General features: G+C 40.8%; 1 protein-coding gene across 6 annotated transcripts in view; it reads right to left on the reverse strand.

The window, feature by feature from the left end:
- foxp2 (forkhead box P2) overlaps positions 1-16135 on the reverse strand; it is a 109399-nt gene that overhangs the window by 41940 nt on the left and 51324 nt on the right. The gene's annotated exons all lie outside the window — the stretch shown is intronic.

Consider the following 16135-nt stretch of genomic DNA (forward strand, 5'->3'; position numbering starts at 1 on the left):
CAATACAAGAATATTTGGTTGCTAAGGCAAGCATCCCTATTGCTCATACATCTTAGCATATGGATTTACATTGTATGGGTGAGTCCTCTGGGCTCTTAACTTGGACTAGTAAGCAACCACCTAGCAACCATTAGAAATGTTCTAGCCACCCACATGACCATATCAACGCTCGGACAACACCTCAGAACACCTTAGTAACCGCCACATTCCTATACAATGCATTAACAATTAGCATCTAGAAAGGCCTTAACCACCCACACCACCATAGCAACACCCCAGCAACTCCCCACTACACCCTAACAATACAGCAATGACTGATCACTAATTTTTCTTCATAAAATGTAAACAGTTATTTGCATGTCTTAGTAACCACCCACATCGCCACAGCAACATACTAACAATCACTCAGAACATCTTAGTGACTGATCATAAATGCATGAGCAACCCCCCAACTCACCATATTAAATCACACTAACAATCACTCTGAAAACCTTAGCAACCACCTAGAAATGCTCTAGCCACCACTCACCAATTCTAGGCTCTTTAGACTTGGACCAGTAGGTAACCACCTAGCAACCACCTAGTAACCACCCAGAACACCTTAGCAACCACCTAAATTTTCTTTGGCAGCTATGTCCCTATAGCAACTCACTAACAATCACTCTGAACACTTTAGCAACCACCTAGAAACACTCTAGTAACCATTCAGAATTTCTGGGCTCTTTAGACCAGTAGGTAACCAGCAACCACCTAATAACCACCCAGAACAACTTAGCAACCACCTAGAAATACCCTAGCAATCACACTTAACTGTTGACCCGCCATAAATGACTTAGCAATCACTCAACAAGAGAAACACACTAGTAAGAGACCACGTAGAAACCACCTAGTAACCACCTAGAACACCTTAGCAACCACTTAAAATTGCCTTAGCAACCACCTAGTATATGTCCCCATAACAACACAAACAATCACTCTGAACACCTGTGACTGATCATAAATGCATGAGCAACCCCCCAACTCACCATATTAAATCACACTAACAATCACTCTGAAAACCTTAGCAACCACCTAGAAATGCTCTAGCCACCACTCACCAATTCTAGGCTCTTTAGACTTGGACCAGTAGGTAACCACCTAGCAACCACCTAGTAACCACCCAGAACACCTTAGCAACCACCTAAATTTTCTTTGGCAGCTATGTCCCTATAGCAACTCACTAACAATCACTCTGAACACTTTAGCAACCACCTAGAAACACTCTAGTAACCATTCAGAATTTCTGGGCTCTTTAGACCAGTAGGTAACCAGCAACCACCTAATAACCACCCAGAACAACTTAGCAACCACCTAGAAATACCCTAGCAATCACACTTAACTGTTGACCCGCCATAAATGACTTAGCAATCACTCAACAAGAGAAACACACTAGTAAGAGACCACGTAGAAACCACCTAGTAACCACCTAGAACACCTTAGCAACCACTTAAAATTGCCTTAGCAACCACCTAGTATATGTCCCCATAACAACACAAACAATCACTCTGAACACCTTAACAAACTCACCAATTTCAGGCTCTTTAGACCTTTTCCAGTAAGTGACCACCTAGCAACCACATAGTAAACACCCAGAACACCTTAGCAACCACCTAAAATTTCCTTAGCAACTATGTCCCCATAGCAGCGCACTAACAATCACTCTAAACTCCTTCATCATTTGCTCTTCAGACTTGGACCAGTTAGTGACCACCTAGCAACCACCTAGTAACCACCCAGAACACCTTAGCAACCACCTAAAGTTGCCGTAGCAACCACCTATTGTATGTCCCCATAACAACACACTAACAATCACTCTGAACACCTTAACAACCACTCACTAATTCTAGGCTCTTTAGACTTGGACCAGCAAGTATGATCTAGCGACTACCTAGCAACCACCCAGAACACCTTAGAAACCACCTAAAACTGCCTTAGCAACCACCTACTGTATGTCCCCATAACATCACACTAACAATCACTCTGAACACCTTACCAACCGCTTAGAAATGCCCTAGTCACCATTCACCATTTTTAGCCTCTTTAGACTTGGATCTGTAAGTGACCAACTAGCAAACACCTAGTAACCACCCAGAACACCTTAGCAACCACTTAAAATTGCCTTAGCAACCACCTAGTATATGTCCCCATAGTATATGTCCCTACGCTCTTTTGACTTGGACTAGCCACCTAAACACCACCCAGAACAACTTGGAAATCACTTAGAAATACCCTAGCAATCGCCCTCAACATCCTACCAACTTTTGCATATGCAACTATCCACTCCTTTTTCTTCAGAAATTGTAAACATGTTTTTTTATAATCTTTTTTTTCTTGTTACAGTATGTGTGTGTATGCCTGATGCCAAGGCAGGTTGAAATGATGTACCTTACAGTGTTCCTCATGTACCTACAGGAATACTGATAGACACGTTCAAAGGAAAGCAACTCTTTCCAGACTTCCTGGAGTTGTATGTCGATGGTAGACAGAAGTGAACAACGACTCTGTGAACACAGCCGCAGACGGCCTCAGCGCCCCGACACAAGGAGAAAGCAACAAAATAAATAAAGCAATATAAACAACACAATAACTTCACAGGTGTTTCATCTGTCGGGGAAGAGGAGAGCGAAGGTCGAGGGGTGCGAAGAAGAAGAAAAAAAAAAACCTCCTTCAGATAAAGAGTGACACTTCTTCCAGCAGAATCAAGGGCTTGTTTTATTTCCTGGTGCTTGCCAGTATCCATGACAACAGCTGCCTTGACAGGATGTGCATATGGCACTGCTCTGCCAGCTGGTGAGAACAATGTTTGAACTAGTACATTGAGATGCTGAGCAAACAGGGGGAGAGAAGGAGAGAGAGAGAGGTGAGGGAGAAAGGAAGAGAGGGAGAGATAGGGGGAAAAGTTGCCACGTCTTAACCCGCTGGGAAGGCAGCCATCCCCCTGATCAATTATGAAGAGACAGGGCGAGGAGCTGCCACTGTCTGTCTGGCTGTGCGGTGAGGAGCCAGGCTCTCCAAGCTCCTGGTAAACAAACACAACACAGTGGCGCTGGGTCCTAACAGCATCGATCTGTCTCCTCTGATGCACACACACACATAGCCGTTGTCTGATACTTCAGGGGACACCAGGATGTGGAGGAGAGCTGGACTACTTCAAATCAGTTCTCTGTCCTGTCCTGTCTTTGAACGAACCAAACAGACAACAACCGGTGACTTGCTCTTTGAATGTGGCGTACCTGTCTAACCGGATAAGTTTTGAGGAAAAACAAACCCCCCCAAGGTTTTTACGTTTTGAAAACTAATCAAGTGGCATGCTAAGAAAGTTTCCGCAAATCACCCCGCCTTATTTTTTCGTTCTAAGTGACGCATTTATCGATTAGCTATGGTCCTCGCGGTACTTTCGGATGCATGAGTGAGTTATAAGTACCCTCGCCAAGTCATTATCGGCAGGACCGCGTGGATGAGATTGTAAATTGCGGGAGATTTCACGCCCATCCAAGCGGTGATTGTGATTGTGTGGCTTTAGTGGTCGGCTAATGGCTTTAGCACAACAATTAACAGGAGGAAATGTTTATCCGCGCCCCGATCGATACAGACTCGCTGTCCTCTGATGAATAAAAGGACAAAGTCAAAGAAGTCATTCAATACACAGTAGAGGTCAGGAGAGTGGCGCTTCCCACAGCACACGGACGGAGACGTTTAATGGCTTTTCCGATACGAACGTGAACAATGGGAAGGGGGGGGGGGTGTAATGAACTCCACTTTGCATATTAGTGGAACACTTGTTTAGAACAGTTAAATGGATAGTTCACCCAAAAACGGAACTCCCTCACCCTGATTCCAAACCCATGTGACATTCCATTTTCAGTGAGACACAGAATTTTAAAGAACATTCTGGGACACAATAAAAGCGACAATAAAAGTTCCAGATCCAGATATGTCTGATTTGAAGATAATTTACTCACCCCCATGTCATCCAAGATGTTCATGCCTCCTTTTTCAGTCGAAAAGAAATGAAGTTTTCTGAGGAAAACATTCCAAGTTTTTCTCCATATAGTGGACTTCAATGGGGGACAACGGATTGAAGGTCCAAATTGCAGCTTCACTGCAGCTACAAAGGGCTCTACACGATCTCAGCTGAGGAATAAGGGTCTTATCTAGCGAAACACTTGATCATTGGTCAATAAAAAAAAAAAAAAAAAAAAAGTATATACTTTTTAACCACAAATGCTCATCTTGCACTAGCTCGGCTACAATTTCATGCATTACATAATCACGTTGGAAGGTCACACACTGTTAGTTGTTCGCCTGTGTTCTTCAAAATCGCCCAGCATCGTTGTGTTATCTTTTTTTGTAAAGGGCGTTTGACTTTCTTTGCATGTTCGCTTTGTTTCTTTCCATGTTCTGCCTACGTCACGCGTGACCTTTCCAACGTAGAGTGGCCATACGTGCCATTTTTACAGGACATGTCCTGGCCAGGATTTCTATATTTGGCTTTGTTTTCCTATTTTCAAACTTGTTGAAGGTAATGACTGAAAAGTAGTTTGAACAATAACATGCAGGCATTATACATAATCAACCAATCGTGGCATGTGAGAAGGTGGGACCTATAGAGCAAGATCAAATGTGAAGTTGAGCTAGTGCAAGACGGGCATTTTTGTGGTTAAAAGTACATAAATTTGTATTTTTTCAGGAAATGATTGATCATTTTCCTACATAAGAACCTTATTCCTTGGCTGGGATTGTGTAGAGTCCTTTGAAGCTGCATTGAAACTGCAATTTGGACCTTCAAACCCATTGGCCACCATTGAATCCTGGGAAACGAGAAAAATCCTGGAATGTTTTCTTCAAAAACCTTCATTTTATTTTGACTGAAGAAAGAACGAAATGAACATCTTGGACGACATGGGGGTGAGTAAATGATCAGGACACTTTTATTCTGTCAGTGAACTAATCCTTTGAGTTTCAGTCTGTTCTTTACATAAAACTGGCTTCAGAAGACCAAAAAGTGCTGTAAATGCATAAAAGTAGTCCAGACGACTCTGTATTTTTATGCAAAGAACAGACTGAACAGAGCCAATCCCTGAACAAATAGATCAGATTTGAATAAACCAGTTAATGGGACTCATCCAATTCTAAAATGATCTAAAATCAATGGTAAACAGTCTGTAACGCATAATTTTGCATCTGACTGATTAAAGGAGAATAAAGCGCACAAGTAATATGGGCTACTTTAATGATACTTTTTTGTCATTCTTGAGCCTCAGCCCTCATTCACGTTCATTATATGGAAGAGTGACCAGGAAATTTTTCCTTTTGTGTTCCACGAATAAAAGAAAGTCATAAAGGATTGGAATTAAAAGGGTGAGGGTGAGTAAATGATGACAGGACTTTTACTTTTTGGCTGAACTATTCCTTTACCATTTTGTCCTGTAATACAGCGAAAACATTCCTTATTAGTGACAACACCGCATTATACAGCTAATATTTGCCCTTGTGCAAAAAATACCCAGAATGCAACACAAAGGCATATTAGGTGCTTTCCAGATTCAACAAAAGCGAAGCAACCACTGAAGTTTCGCTGGACGGCTGGAAGCCGCTTGCTTTGCTTTGCTTTTCTCCGTCCTATAAGTTTTGTTGCTGTGCAGAAGAAATGCGGGCTGCCATCCATTAATGCACACATTGTATAAACAGCACAATGCATCACATTCCTCAGAGCTAGGAGCTCAAGGAGAACCCGGGCTGGAGCGTAAATAACAAGGCACTCAGGAACATATTTGATGTTGATATCTATCTCTAAGGACTGGGAGGGGGAGAAAAAAAAAGAACAGAAAGAAACAAACTTGCACATTCAGTACAATGAAGCGCACACGGAAGACACGCACACAAACACACGAGCTTCGCGGTCCTTATGAAAATACGATTCTGCCCAAATGGATCAGCTGTAATTGGTTTCAGATAGCGAGGTCGAGGGGGAAAGGCGATACCGGTCACTATTATACGAAACGGAGGGAAGAAACACGAATGTTTACACAGGCTACGTTAATAGCTGAGCGGAGCTCACCGGAGAGAAAAAAGAGACGGGCGAAAGAAACATATGTCAACTCTCTCACCCCTTTCACCAGGCAGTCTGTGTTTAGACTTAACACAGGGGTAATGAGGAATACATCGCAACGTTCCCAGCGCTAAAACAAGCATGAAAAGCATTAGCAGCCAGTCGCAGCTTGGCACATCATTACAAACGCATCCTCGTTCCCCAGGATCAGCACTTGAACCGAGCTTTTAGACTCACAACTGTGACCAAACTAGCTAAGGGAAGCAGGTTTGTTTGAGAACGGAAACACGGTGGATTAATCAGAGAAAGTTGGTCCACAACAAGGGTGGGGTGTGTTTTTTGGAGAAAAACATAGATTACTCTAGATTAGAATGCTACTGTTGTTTTATTGGAAGTTTTGCGTCTCCAAAGATCTCCGGGCCTGCAGTCGCAGAGGACACGTCAACCCTCGGCTTATGGAAAACACGCACAACAAGACAGAGATAGAGCGGGAGAGCGAGAGAGCACAACCCTTATCAAACCGACAGGAGTCGGCTGCCACGAAAAACAAAGGACAAACAGTTTAAGCTGAACAAACAAACATAGCTGATTGGCCGGTGGTCTGCGCAGCCTGTGCAAAGATAGGGCCCCACTCTCGACAGCAAAATATTGACACCATATCTGTTATGTAAGTGTGTTTAGGACATAGGGGTCTGATGAGGGGCCAGGCCACTCATGAATAGAAAGCGTCGCTTCAGGCACGGATTTCATAAACAAGACGTGCGCTGAGGACATAACAGCCCCGTGGCGGCCCTGCGTCGGGCGCAGCACGCACGTCAGTGTGAATGACAGCTGAACACGTTAAAGGTCCGTTTGGACACACAGCGGCAGTAGGTCAGTCTGTGGACAATGTTCTAACCTCTGTTGTGAGGAGGCTGACTGACACAAGGGCGGAACAGACCGCCTTTTATCAAAGGTCATCCGTAGCTGTGATCTGTGTTAGCGCTCCAGTCGACAGTGAACCAGGGCTTATCGGGGAGGCTGGGCGGCCTTGTTGAGCTCCAAAGACTGAGGCTGCATTTGGCTGTGGTCACAAACAAAGTTCATATTAGCTGCCTGGAAATGTTAAATTTGGACTGAACTTTGTTTTTATGTGAAAGCTCTGAATAACTCTGAGCTTCTCAGATGGCATGACAAGAAACATATGATTAAGTTACATTTTAAAGTAAAAAGCTCCATTTAATATTAAAACACTTAAAAATTATATTAATAATATTGTTTTTTTTGATGATGAAAATTGCTTTTAATAATAATAATAATAATAATAATAATAATAATAATAATAATAACCTATTTTAATGTTTTTATTTCTGATTATTAAAATTATTATCATTAATAATAATAATAATAGCAATAATAATACCATTTTAAATAATGCTGAGTAAAATATAAATTAATGAATACACTTTAAGTAATTAAAAACTTTTATTATTAGAACAAAATATAAGAAAGAAAAAAAAAAAGAAATTACGAAAATTACTTTTAAAAATAATATTAATAATAATAATGACCTAAAATTATACTAATATTTTAAAGTACTTTTGATGCTAAAAATTATTATTATTATTATAATTATTATTATTATTATTAATAAAAAATTAAAATAATACCAAGTAAAAAATAATAAATTAATAAAACACCATTATAATTAGAACAAAATATAAGAAAGTTAGAAATTATGAAAATGGAAATTACTTTTAATAATACTACTATTATTATTATTATTATTATTATTATTATTATTATTAAAAAGGAAAGAAATAATAATAATAATAATAATAATAAAAATAATAATAATAATAATATTTTATGTATTCTTGATGTCAAAAAGTATTATTATTATTATTATTTATAATTACAATAATAATAATAATTTACAATAATACCAAGTAAAATAAAGTTTTAATAATATAAAAAAAATAATAACAACCTAAAATTATAGTAATTAAAAAAACTCCATTATTAGAACAAAAGAATGGGAGAATAATATAACAAAAGGAAGAATGTTGAATGAAAATGAAAATGAAAATGATTCAAAAGAAAATTGATTATGAAAATTGCTTTTAATAATAACAATAACCTAAAATTATAGTAATATTATGCAATTTAAGTAATTAAAGAAAGAAAGAAAGAAAGAAAGAAAGGAAAATTGATAGCATTTATTAATAAAAAATAAACTATACAAACTGATCCACTTTTAGGACTAGACTCTGTGAATACAGGAAGAAATAAGCTTTTTGTTTAGTTTTTTGAATTACGTAAAAATACCATACATCACTCTTTGTTCTGCTACTTGTTTTAGTCTTTAACTTTCTTCTTCCTTTTCTGGTTTTGGCTTAAGCAAAACTTTGTCTATCCACCATGTGCATATGTAACAAATAGATGACTTTGACTTGTGAGGTCTGAGTTTAGTTCTTTAAAGAGGACTCAAGTGGGAAAACAGCCCAACACACAACATGTCCAGTAAGGATGAGCCGTGCGCTCAAAGCATCCATTCCAGCAGCCGACACAAATAAAAAATGAGACGAGGAGAGCGAGCGAGCGAGACGGGGAAAGAGAGAGAGATCTCCGTTATTGTGGATACAGACGCAGAGTGTTTTTCCTCAGCCAAACGCCATACTTCTCAGACAAGAGAAAAGGATGTGGGAATAATGAGTGTTTTTATGTATGACTCAATAAATCAGCGGTGTGCGCAGCTCGCGGGCCGGTCCGTGGAGACGCTCCTCAGCTGCAGGGCCAAGCGCGAGCTAACCGGCAGAACAATGGGCTTCTGTGAGCTGCGCTCCCTCTTTTTCTCCTTTCATTCCTTCTCCAGCTTTTTCCTCTCAATCTCTCGCACGCCGTTCCCGTCTTTCCTCGCTCCGCGCCTCACATCTCCCGTCTCCCTCGCTCGCTTCTTGTTTATTGATTTTCTAGATTAAGGATCCCATGGAGAGGGATTGTAACACACAACCATAAAATTATTTTGGGGTGTGCTTATTTGCCTTCCCCTTGCATCTATTTGGCCTGTGTCTGTAGACAATTATGCTTCCCCAGCCCAGTCTCAGGTGCTAATAATGAAGGACAAATAGAATCATATGTGTAAACTTCCCCTTCTGATGAAAATTTATATTAACTTTCTGCCACTGTAAACACAGAGGCATAGCTCAGCCCTCCCTGGTGAATTCGAGATGAATTCGCTCATTTCTACCCCAGAAAGCCGGGCATTTATGGGAGGGAGAGAGAGAAAACAGAGATCTGCTTCATTGTGTAACCTCGCACTTATTTTTTCAAGTGCGAGGAGACAAAACACGAGTCTGTCCGGCCCATCAGGGTGAGTGTGTATGCGCAGACAACAGCAATGTGTGCCTGTGTGTGTGTGAGTGCATGGCCCTCGTTGGGGAAACAGTGCCAGCAATAACAGGCCAAACAGAGTCGGCTTCCACCGTTCACTGCAACCACAAACATTCATACGCTTCCCGCCTCCTGCAGACACCGTTATGGATGGCTCTCGCAAATCTGCACCACACTTTTGCACTGGACCACGTATAATAGTTTACAGTATCGCCAGCAACCTGTGGAGGAAATCAGACGGCAGGGGCCCCGTACTGAAAACAACATCTGTATCCCATAGAAATCCAAAAACGTACTGAGAAGAGCGAGAAAAATGAACAGTTTATACTCTAATTAGTTGCTTTTGCTAAGATGAGCATCACTATTATGATTGCTTACAGTGATCTGAACAATCACTAAACCTAGATTTAAACTTTGTTGTGAATGAATGACACTTCAAGTCATGAAACTTGTTGAGGAAAGGTGTGCTTTTCAACAAAAAGTTGTTTTCTTTCTGCTTAAGTGGGAAGTTGAGATTTCAAACTGCACTGCCAATATTTCACTTGCCTCAACAAATATTGTAAATTAATTGATAAATTTAAATTTATACATTTTAAAAGTATTTTTTCTATATTATTTAATGTTAATAAAAATTCTAAAAAACATTATACATATTTAAAAATTCTTTATTTAAATATTTAAATACGTAAGCATGCAATTTTCGAATTATTAAGCTTGCAATAATAGTAAATACACAGGAAAATGCACAACAGCAGTAAATGTGTGCATTTGCTTATTATCAAGCAATGCTACTTCTAGTATTTTGGATTCAACATTTTTACTGGTGGACAAAAAATATATAATTTGAAACATACTGAGAATATCGAGAGAAAAACAAACAATTTCTACTCTAATTAGTTGCTTTTGCTAAGATGTGCATCACTATTACTATTACTTTGAGTGATCTGAACAACCTATAACCGATGTTTTAAACGGTTTATGCTACAAACATGGACAATACTTAAATTCATGAAGCTTGTAAAGGAAGTGTTCAGTTGGGCTGGTTGAGATTTCAAATTGCATAGCCAATATTTCACTTGCCTCAACAAATATGGTAAATTAATTTATACATTTGAATTACAAGTATTTTTGATGCATTAATGGTATTAAAAAGTCTTTAAAAATATATAAATATTAAAAAAAATATTTAAACCACTAATTGGCAGAAAAACGTGGCATAGCACTTCCCAAAACATCCACTTTTCAAAATACTCGTGCAAATTTGCCTGATCTTTGCGCAAAGTCCATTCTGTGCTTCCTTGATCTAATATTTGATGTTTTTAAAAATGTTGTAGATTTAAGTAGCAAATGAGAACGGCTAAAATGTTTGAATATATCTTGAGATAAAAGTCTTCTTAATGATTTTCAGTTTTGTTTAAGCTAATTAAAGCAGCAGTTTTTAAATAACGAAAGAATATGTAAAAGTATGCAAGCACAAACATATACATACATTTTTATTGGTGGACAATTTCTGGAAAAAAAAAAAAGGCACAGGAATGCATTTTATGGAGAAAATGTAAAATCTGGTATCATTTAATCTCATGCATTTCATTTTAAAGATGCTTAAACATCTTAAAGAGGCATCACAGACTAGTTGTGAAACCAAGTGCCTCTCCTCTGTATCTCTCTGGGAGCTCAGACATTGTTTCTTGCACATCTCTGTCTGGTTCCTTTACTTTATGAAATTCGATCTCTCCCTGCTTCTCAACGGCAGGCTTTGGTAAAGCCCTTGCTTTCAACTGCTGTATATCATCTGGGTTTAGATAAGGTGACTCTACTGGGCCTTTTATCTGCCTCCCTTACAGAGACACGACCAAGAAAGGCGGCTGCTTTTCACTTACACCATCAACACGTGCCAGCAAGTGCAGGTCATGGAAGGAAATAAAGGAAGAGCGAGGCAGCGAACGAGTCCCCACTTCCTAGCGTGTGCTCGATGCACTTGGCTTCTTTTTCAAGTGATTATGATCCATCTCTTTTTCGCAGTTCCACGCCACTGAGCGTCACACGGTCGGAGGAATACCTCTTTATAAATGTTGCATTGAGGGGCGAGAGAGAGCGCATGCCACACTTCATTTAGAGTGAGGCCGGAGGAAAAAAGAAGGAAAAGAGTAGCACCGAGCCTTTGTCAGGCCGAGCGAATGGACTTGTTCGCCGTTTGAGCATAGCGTTTGTTGACAAGAACTTATTAAGAGGCTCAGACAGCAGAGTACACAGCTAGAGGCAAAGTGTAGACTCTCTCTGCAGAAAAGGAAAGAGACACCAAGCTTTGTTTGTGCAGGGTGTCAATAGGAATACACACGATTATGATGAAAAACAAACTGCATATGTACTCCAGGTAGGAAAGTTCTAAAAATGCATTGCATTGCAATGCATATTTATGGTTTAGGGTTAGTCTGTAGTAGCATTCTCCTACGGGTCTAAGATATATCCTCATTTAGGTAATTGTATATATCGCCTAATCACTCTCCTGGCAGCACTCTAAAAGTCAATAGGATATGTCTGAGTGTGTATGTGTGGTCCACGCCGAGCTCTGTTACCCACAAGGTCGACTGTCCCCTTTGTGACCTTCAATGTAAAGCACAAACCCCTGATTACCGTGCAACTAACCACAGACGGCATGTTGTGGAACAATATGCGGTTTCTCCTCCAGCTGGAAAATACGTGCTAAAGGAAGCTCAAAAATGGTGAACGCTTTCCAACAGCGCAGGAAAAATGATCGCCGCGAAATGGAATCGGGTTACAAGAGCACGAGCCACTCCAGGTGAAGACAAACTATTGTTTTCAGTCCATTTACCTGAGTGTTCAACTGTCATTAGTTCGCGGTGGGCCGGTAGTCCATTCAGCCCGGGTGATGGATCTTCCCAGCCCATCTCAATGAGCACCGCAGATCAGTGGAGTTAATAGCGTTACATCTAGCTGGTGGTGGGCCAATGCATCTCCGTCAATCCCCCTTGCTGACGGAGCGCCGGGGCCCCGGGCCCTCCCGGCTACGTGTGCCAGCGATCTGTGGCGTTTGTCTTGTGAATATTCCAATTACAGTGCGTGCCTGACCTTTTCAGTGAGCTGAGCTGTGGTAGAGTTATCTTCCCTCCTGACACACGGCGTCTATCACTCAACGTTTCAGCGAGAGAGACGGATCTGTTCTAAGGGTTTCAGGCTGATTACAAAGAGCTATGGATTGTTACACATAGCCCTAGACGTGCGGCGATTAAGATGCATTCAACGCGCAGACAAACATACGTGTTCACTCAAACACGTCGGCTGTGTGTATTCACATGCCATGTATCTGCTATAATCAGCCGGCTAACTGCCTGACTACACTCGCTCCCGTAAACAAAGCCTCTGACGGGCCTTTTTACGAGGTTTATTTCGCAAGCCTAGCGTGAACAAAGTCATACTTTTGTAGTTGCCTCCCCCTCCCAACAGCTAATCTACATCTTTCATTGAATCAAGAATGGAAATGGCCAAGAAATGCTTCTTTTTCAATTTCATGCTGAGGTAGCTCAACTTAGTGGATGTAATTTCTCCTAACAAGAAAATTCATCACAATGTCGTTCACTTAGTTCGACCATGAGAGAAATCCCCCCTCCTCCTCTCACTCTTTTTTCCTTTTCTACGCTTTGATGAACATCCCTAAAGCATCATCACTCCCTTCATAACATGTCTGACCATAAATAGACAATTACATCAGCTGTTAAAGTGATTATGATCTACATCAGAAGAAATGATAGAGGTCGCATGTATGCCTGGCACTGTAAACTACGTATCCAAACAGATAACATTTGCACAACCAAAACCAAGCAATTAAGCAAATTAACTACAATACTGAAAATTGCCATTACTCCCCAAAACCTCTTAATCGTGGTAAAAATCACAGCTAATTGCTTTAGTACACTCCTAAAAATAAAGGTGCTTCACGATCCCATAGAAGAACCTTTTTTGTTTAAATGGTTCTATAAAGAACCTTCAGCATCTGTAGAACCTTTCTGTTTCACAAAAGGTTCTTTGAGGCAAAAGAATGTTTCTTTAAAGAACCTTCGACTGAATGGTTCTTTGTGGAAACAAAAAAGGTTCTTGTATGGCATTGCTGTGAAGAACCTTTTAAAGCACCTTTATTTTTAAGAGTGTAGCAACAGATTCTGCTAAGCCAAACCGAGACAAGCACCCTATGTCGGAAATACCTAGCGGGCAAATTCATGCATCAAATAACTCCTGGTAAATACCTCTAGCAATAACAATCACATTTCAATTGAAACGGAGTAGCATTGGAAGATTTAAGCGTGAAAGCAATATCAGCTTAGCGTCAAATCAAGCATGAAGCCTCACACACAACCTTAATTCATGTTTTGCATACGACGACAGCGTTTCCTTATCGCCGGGTTCGCTCAATCCCTCTCACGCACACTAGTTCTCGTTCTTTGCACATGTTAACACTCTCGGTGGTTCTCCGGCTCGTGATGGAGATGTTCGGGCCAAATGACAGCGACAGAGAGGGGATATAGCATCGATCCTACACTTTAAAGATAAAAAACGTCCCGGACGAGCCCCCAGAAATAACACCCACTGAGAAAGCCTGCAAGCCCGGGCTAAGTGACATGTGCGTGCATTTGAAAAGCCTCTTGTGTATTTGCGAGCTGAGGCCAGGCTTATTTACAGCATTTGTTGAAAAGCCCTGAAGAGCCGCAAGCTGAGAGGGTCTCTTACATATGTATTCAGTGTCTGGGGGCAGTGAGCTATGAGCCAGGCCAGACGCCACTCATATGATCTCTCTCTCGCTCGCTCTCTTCCTGCATTATGGAATTCAAATATTCAAGTGGAAGAGTGGCAACATCTGACTACCTTGTGCATAGTAAATAGAAAGCGGGAGGAACGGGGGGGAGAGAACAGAGAACAGCTCTGGCAATCGTAGCCCTCAACTCCTTAACCAGATTTACATCATTTTAATATTTGTTCCGGAAAACCTTCACATACAAACATCCCCAGGCAGGCGTTTCACAGGCTGATTTGTTACTATTCATGGATAAACCGGCGAGAAACTGTAATACTAGACATGCTTGTTAAATTCACAAGGCTCCAAAGCTGCCTTCTAGAAAATCCTGCCTCTTGGTTGTCAGCTTAAGACGCCGGGCATCTGCATATGTGAGCTTTTTAAGCTCTGTTAAATGGTTTGTGGTGTCATAGGCTGTCAGAGATACTGGGAGGATGAGGTTCAGGATGCTCCAGTTTCCTCACTATGTTTTTATTGCGTTGGGAGTCTAAAAGACTCCTCGCTCTCGGGGGCCTTGCTCTGAATCACCTGCTTTGAGAAATAGTGTTTGGTTCATTGCTCACAGTTTGAGCAAAGAACTACACTACCCATAAGCACCTGCCCCACAGTTTTCCAAAGTACATCTCCAGTGGAGGCTTCTGCCCTGAGGGCCGCTATAGATTTCGCTGCCGTTAATTTCCGCAGGCAAAGCTGTTAGGAAACATCAAAACAGCAGGAAATTAGATGTGAAGTGGTCATTGATCTTGACCGGCTGAGTGCTGGAGTTTTATTTACACACAGAGGTTAAACGTAATTGCTAAACACAAGCGATGGTCAGAGTCGTGGCCTAATGGTTAGCCCCTACGCTTACACATTGAGCCGTGGTGCTCGGTTGGGGTCAAGGAGAGTCTGAATCAGGGAAATGTCATAACATTTCCCAATATCCCACTCGCCCACAGTCTTCTCCACCATTCAATCAATAAAGTGGTTTCAAATTAAATAAAACAAAAAATACAAAAAGTATACACTCTTAAAAATGAAGGTGCTTTTAAAGGTTCTTCACAGCGATGCCATAGAAGAACCATTCAGTCAAAGGTTCTTTAAAGAAGCATTTTTTTATTACCTTATTATAATCTGAAGAACCTTTTTTTCACCACAAAGAAAATTTAGTGAAACAAAAAAGTTCTTCAGATGTTAAAGGTTCTTTATGGAACCATTTAGACAAAAAAGGTTCTTCTATGCATTGTGAAGCACCTTTATTCCTAAGAGTGTACATTGAAAATAAAGAGGTATTTATTAGAGAATAACATGCATAAAAAGTATGAATTAAAATAAAATAAAATGGACTACACGTGCACTGGTAAGGTTAAAAGGGCACGTTTGCAATATATAAATATTTCTGTTAAAAAAAAAAAAAAAAAAAAAAAAAAAAAAAAAAAAAAATTCTCCCCTGTTGCCTAAATGTGCAAACGTGGCTCATTTCATTTATAACTCCAAGGCTGAAGGTGTGTGTTTCACCTGCACGTCTTTGACCTGTGCTTCCCCCCCATGACGCTACTAGTGCCACCCAAGCATGAGGAATGTTCATGAGTGTTTGTTTCCAGCAGATTTCACTCTGTTCCTTTCTCTCTGGATCCCCCCTCCTCGTCCTGTCCCTCGCTCGATCTCTCTTTCAAAGCCACGGCTTGACATTTCGCTGGGTCTCTGGAGAGGCCGATGGGAAATGGAGTTACTACTGCAGGCGCACTGTAAATTCCATACAGCCACATGTTATGTGGCCTAAACACAAATGACCACTCCAGGATCTGAGCTCTGTGGCGATAATAGAATAATGCCTGCTGTTGTCTGGGGAGGAACGAAGCACGCGCATCCGTCACGGAGAGGCT

Source organism: Labeo rohita, chromosome 4, assembly GCF_022985175.1.
Source record: "Labeo rohita strain BAU-BD-2019 chromosome 4, IGBB_LRoh.1.0, whole genome shotgun sequence".
NCBI lineage: Eukaryota > Metazoa > Chordata > Actinopteri > Cypriniformes > Cyprinidae > Labeo > Labeo rohita.